Genomic DNA, 5,467 nt, shown 5'->3' with positions numbered 1-5,467 from the left:
ACGGGTAAGATGGCTGAGTGTTGAAGCGTTAGGCTGTAGTCCTTTTTACAGAAGTTTAATTCCTCTTCTTATCGGCTCTGTAGTGAAATTCATGTTGAGTTGCAAGCTCATCGATGCGCACTAGGGTGCGTCAGGGTCTTTGTAGGCAGAAGCCAATTGGTTTAGGCATTTAGCTGTTAACTAGAGTTTTGTGGGATCGAAGCCCATCTGTCTAGGGAGGCTTTAGCTTAATTAAAGCGTCTGACTTGCATTCAGAAGATACAGGTTAATATTCTGTAAGTCTTAATGTGCAGAAACTAAGAGGGTTTAACTCTTATTTAAGGCTTTGAAGGCCTTCGGTTTGGGGTGTTATCCTAAGTTTCTAGACAATGGCATGTATTATTGGGGACAGGGGAAGTAAGAGGATTGATAGTGAGGCAAGGACCGCAGTAGGTGTGCTTGGGGCTTTGCTAGTGTATCATTGTTTTATGTGGTTAGAGGAGTTGGGGGGAAGGGTAATTGTTGAGTGGTATGCGAGGCGTAGGTAGAAGAAGAGGCTGAGCAGTGATAGCATGGCAATTGCCATGGCTGCTGGTGTTATTTCCTGTTTAGTTAGTTCTTGGATGATAAGTCACTTTGGTATAAAGCCTGTTAATGGGGGGAGGCCTGCTAGGGATAAAAGTACTAGTATTAGGGTGGCGTTTAGCACTGGGGTTTTTGTTCATGAGGTTGTGATCATGGATAGGTTAAGGGCTTTGATTTTGTTAAGGGCTAGGAATACGGCTGATGTTATGATTGTGTATAGGTAGAAGGTAAGTAAGGCCAATTTGGGGCTGTAAACTAGGATGATGGCGATTCAGCCTAAGTGGGAGATGGACGAGAAGGCTAGGATTTTGCGTGTTTGTGTTTGGTTCAGTCCTATTCAGCCTCCTAGTGCTGTTGAGGCTAGGGCCATGGCGGTGAGTAGAGCTGGGTCGAGGGATTTGGATGTTAGTAGGAGCAGGGTTAGTGGGGGGAATTTTATGAGGGTCGAGAGTAGCAGGGCTGTTATTAGTGGCGATCCTTGTAGTACTTCTGGGAATCAGAAGTGAAATGGCACTAGGCCCAGTTTAATAGCGATTGCTGCTGTCAGTAGTAGACAGGAGGTTGGGTGGTTTATTTGTGTGATGTCTCATTGGCCAGTGACTCAGGCATTGGTTATGCTAGAGAATAGGACCAGGGCGGAAGCAGCTGCTTGGGTTAGGAAGTATTTCGTTGCGGCTTCTACTGCTCGTGGGTGGTGGGATTTGGCAATTAGGGGAATGATGGCTAGTGCGTTGATCTCCAGTCCTGTCCAGGCCAGAACTCAGTGGTTGCTGGAAATTGTGATTGTGGTGCCCAAGATGAGGCTGAAGGTTATGATTGGGGTCGCGTAAGGGTTCATTAGTAGAGGAGGGGGTTAAACCATCATTTTCGGGGTATGGGCCCGGTAGCTTGATTAGCTGACTCTACTAGAAAATAATATAAGGGAAGTATGGAGAATTTTGATTTCTCTTGTGTGGGTTCAATTCCTACTTTTCTAAGGTCAACAGGAAATGAGAGGGCTGTTATACCTCTATGTTCACTTTATCATAGTGACCCTTTGTAGTTCAGGCACATTTCCTTATGTAAGGAGGTAGGCCTGCATAGCAGATAGGTATGCTGATGTGTCAGAGGCACAGAGCTAGTGTGAGGGGTAGGAAGTTTTTTCATAGTAGGTGCATTAGTTGGTCATATCGGAATCGTGGGTATGAAGCTCGGACCCATAAGAAACCAGAAGATAGTAGGAGGACTTTTGTGGCTAGGATGACGGGGAATAGTTCTGTGGGTGGCCCTAGGGCGCTTGGGTTTAGGAATATGATGGCTGTAAGTGTATTTATTAGCATAATGTTCGCATATTCAGCTAGGAAGAATAAGGCGAAGGGTCCTGCGGCGTATTCAACGTTAAACCCTGAGACTAGCTCAGATTCACCCTCTGTGAGGTCAAAAGGAGCTCGGTTTGTCTCTGCTAGGGTGGATACGTATCATATTATTGCTAGGGGTCATGAGGAGAAAATGAAGTATAGAGGCTCCTGTGCGACGGCAAAGGAGCTGAGTGTGTAGCTTCCGCTTAGTATGATTATTGATAGCAGGATTATGGCCAGTGTCACTTCGTATGAAATGGTCTGTGCTACTGCCCGTAGGGCTCCGATTAGTGCGTATTTTGAGTTCGAGGCTCAGCCTGATCATAGGACTGAGTAGACGGCTAGGCTTGACATGGCTATTAGGAAGAGAACTCCGAGGTTTAGATCTGCTAGGGGAAATGGGAGTGGTAGTGGTGCTCAAGTGGTGAGGGCTAGGACAAGGGCTAGTATTGGTATCAGAATGAATAGAAGTGGGGAAGAGGTAGAGGGTCGGATGGGCTCTTTGGTAAATAGTTTCAGTCCGTCCGCAAATGGTTGAAGTAGGCCAAAAGGCCCGACAACGTTAGGGCCTTTGCGGGATTGTATGTAGCTTAGGATTTTCCGTTCTACTAGGGTTAGGAAGGCTACAGCAATCAGGATTGGGATGATGTATAGGAGGGATATAACGAGGCAGCTTAGTGTTGTTATTTGAATCATGGGTGAAGCTAGGGAGAGGATTTGAACCTCTGGGGAAAGGGCTTAAGCCTTCTGCACTTGCCGGGCTCTGCCACTCTAGCTGGTCCTTTTCTAGGATTGAAAGTGGTGGGGGAAGGCCCTCTTCACGGTTTAGTTGGTTTCACTGCTTAGAGCGGGGGGGGGGGCGTGCTTGTGGTATTGGCCCCACTTTCCCGGTCCTTTCGTACTGGGGAGAGTGTGTCATAGATAGAAACCGACCTGGATTGCTCCGGTCTGAACTCAGATCACGTAGGACTGTTAATCGTTGAACAAACGAACCCTTAATAGCGGCTGCACCATTAGGATGTCCTGATCCAACATCGAGGTCGTAAACCCCCCTGTCGATATGGGCTCTTGAGGGGGATTGCGCTGTTATCCCTGGGGTAGCTTGGTCCATTAATCAATTATATTGGGTCTGGTCACTGTTAGCACTTTGAGGGGTAGCTCTAGGTAAAGAGGTATGGTCTTGTTTTTGGAGGATTTGTTCTCCTCCAAGGTCGCCCCAACCGAAAAATATCGACCAGGCTCTGCGATGGTAGTGGCCCCAGTGGGGTTGATTGAGGATTCGCGGTGGTCGTTGATTTTTAAGTTCCACAGGGTCTTCTCGTCTTATGTTCACATCCCCGCTTTTGCACGGGGAGATCAATTTCACTGATTATCTGTGAGAGACAGTTAAGACCTCGTTTAGCCATTCATACAAGTCTCGATTTATGGGACAATTGGTTGCGCTACCTTTGCACGGTTAGGATACCGCGGCCGTTAAACCTAAGTCACCGGGCAGGCATCACCTTCAATACTTGTTTAATTTGCTGAAGGCTATGTTTTTGGTAAACAGTCGGGCCTTATTAATTTGCCGAGTTCCTTTCACAGATTTTAATCGCTCTTATAGGCGCTCCTGAGTCGGGTTAACAGGGTTAGTTAATACGTGGTCTTGTAGGGGTTTTTGTATCTGTCTAGGTCTGTTAATAATGTTTCTATGTAAGCTTGCGCCGTTAGAGGGGTGTGGCCCTGAGTTACTTATTTTAGCATTAATTCTCCTATATTCATAGGTTGACCTGTTTGTGATAAGGGAATCATCTTATTTTGGTATTTTTAGGTGGTGGAGCTTTGACGCACTCTTTTTTGATGGCTGCTTTAGGGCCCACGGTAGGATCAGTAGTAAGAATTATCCGCTAGTCGAGGTTGTGTCCTTTTTTAATGGAGCTGTCCCTCCATTAAATAGCTCTTAATCATCTCATTAGGGTTCAGGATGTCCGGTAGGGAGGATTAAGGGGGAACTTAGATTCGTTTCACAGGTAACCAGCTATCACCCAGCTCGGTTGGCTTTTCACCTCTACTGACAAGTCATCCCACTCTTTTGCAACAGAGACGGGTTCGCTCTCTTTAACTGCTTGAAAGTAGCTCGCTTGGGTTTCGGGGGGGCAAACTTTAGTTCACTTTGCTTGGTTGTTCTCGCTAAACCATGATGCAAAAGGTACAAGGGTTGATCTTTGCTGTCTGTCGCTTTGATTGTTTCACTGCTATTTCATCTTTCCCTTACGGTACTGGGGTCTCTATCGCGTCTAAGTGTCTTTTCTATCGCCTATACTAAGACTGTAAAATGCTTTAGTTTAATTAGTTTAGTAAATTCTTTAGTTTTGGTGTACTATTTGTGTGGTTGAGCTAGAGGGGGGGCTTCAAGACGATCCGGTCTAGTAGATATCTTTCTGGTGTAAGCTGAGTGCTTTGGTGTTATAGCTACGTCTTGATATTCTAAGTACACCTTCCGGTACACTTACCTTGTTACGACTTACCTCATCTTCAGCGTATTTATGGTATTAGTTATGTGGGATGTGGCTTTTGAGGAGGGTGACGGGCGGTATGTACGTGCCCCAGGGCCGGCTTAAAGTAGGCTCTATTGTCCCACTTTACTGCTAAATCCGCCTTCCAGAAGTGGTTTCACGCTTCTTTCCGTGTGCCCTATGAATAGGGAATGTAGCCCATTTCTTCCACTCCATAGGCTATACCTTGACCTGTCTTATTAGCGGGGTGCTATTGTGTCCACTGTTGTGCTCTCATTCGAGGTGGGCTGGCGACGGCGGTATGTAGGCTGTGTTGGCAAGGGGTGGTTGGGTTAATCGGGGATTATCGATTGTAGAACAGGCTCCTCTAGGTGGGTTTGGGGCACCGCCAAGTCCTTAGAGTTTTAAGCGTTTGTGCTCGTAGTTCTCTGGCGGATACTTCGGTAAAGTAAGTATCAAGATTTAGGGCCAGGCATAGTGGGGTATCTAATCCCAGTTTGGGCCCTGGCTTTCGTGGGTTTAAATCAGTCGTTAGTTCCTAAGATCATCTTAATGGTGTGTTTAGGTGCATCTTGGGCTTATGACAGCTCAGTTGCATTTTGATCTTAGTTAGCTAGGATAGGCATTTTACCACTCTTTACGCCGTGTCAATAGGACGGTTGATTTGGGTTTCTTGTATGACCGCGGTGGCTGGCACAAGATTTACCAACCCTTGAAGTTAGGCTGTTGCTATAACTAAGTCAAGTTTGCACTCATTGCTTAATGTTAATTACTGCTGAATACCCGTGGGGGCGTGGCTTAGCGAGGCGTCTTGGGCTACTACTTGGGTGTGCCTGATACCCGCTCCTCAAGGCCTGTATGGGGGTAGGTGGTCGAGGGCGTTTACACTGGGGCGCGGATACTTGCATGTATATATTTAGCAAAAACCAACCGTAAGGTTAGGACTAAGTCTTTTGTCCGCAGGCATGTTTTATGCCATCTTGGCAACTTCAGTGCCATGCTTTGTGTTAAGCTATGTGGACGGGGGTGTGGTTAGCTGATAGTTGAGTGGTGAGTGAGAGTGAAGTATAT

General features: G+C 46.6%; 1 long non-coding RNA gene across 1 annotated transcript in view; it reads right to left on the bottom strand.

Moving 5' to 3' along the window:
- LOC310893324 overlaps nt 1–5,467 on the bottom strand; it is a 549,839-nt gene that overhangs the window by 295,354 nt on the left and 249,018 nt on the right. The gene's annotated exons all lie outside the window — the stretch shown is intronic.

This window comes from Anser anser, assembly GCF_964211835.1.
Source record: "Anser anser genome assembly, chromosome: 2".
Classification (NCBI taxonomy): Eukaryota; Metazoa; Chordata; class Aves; order Anseriformes; family Anatidae; genus Anser; species Anser anser.
This window is presented reverse-complemented; position numbering and strand designations above follow the sequence as displayed.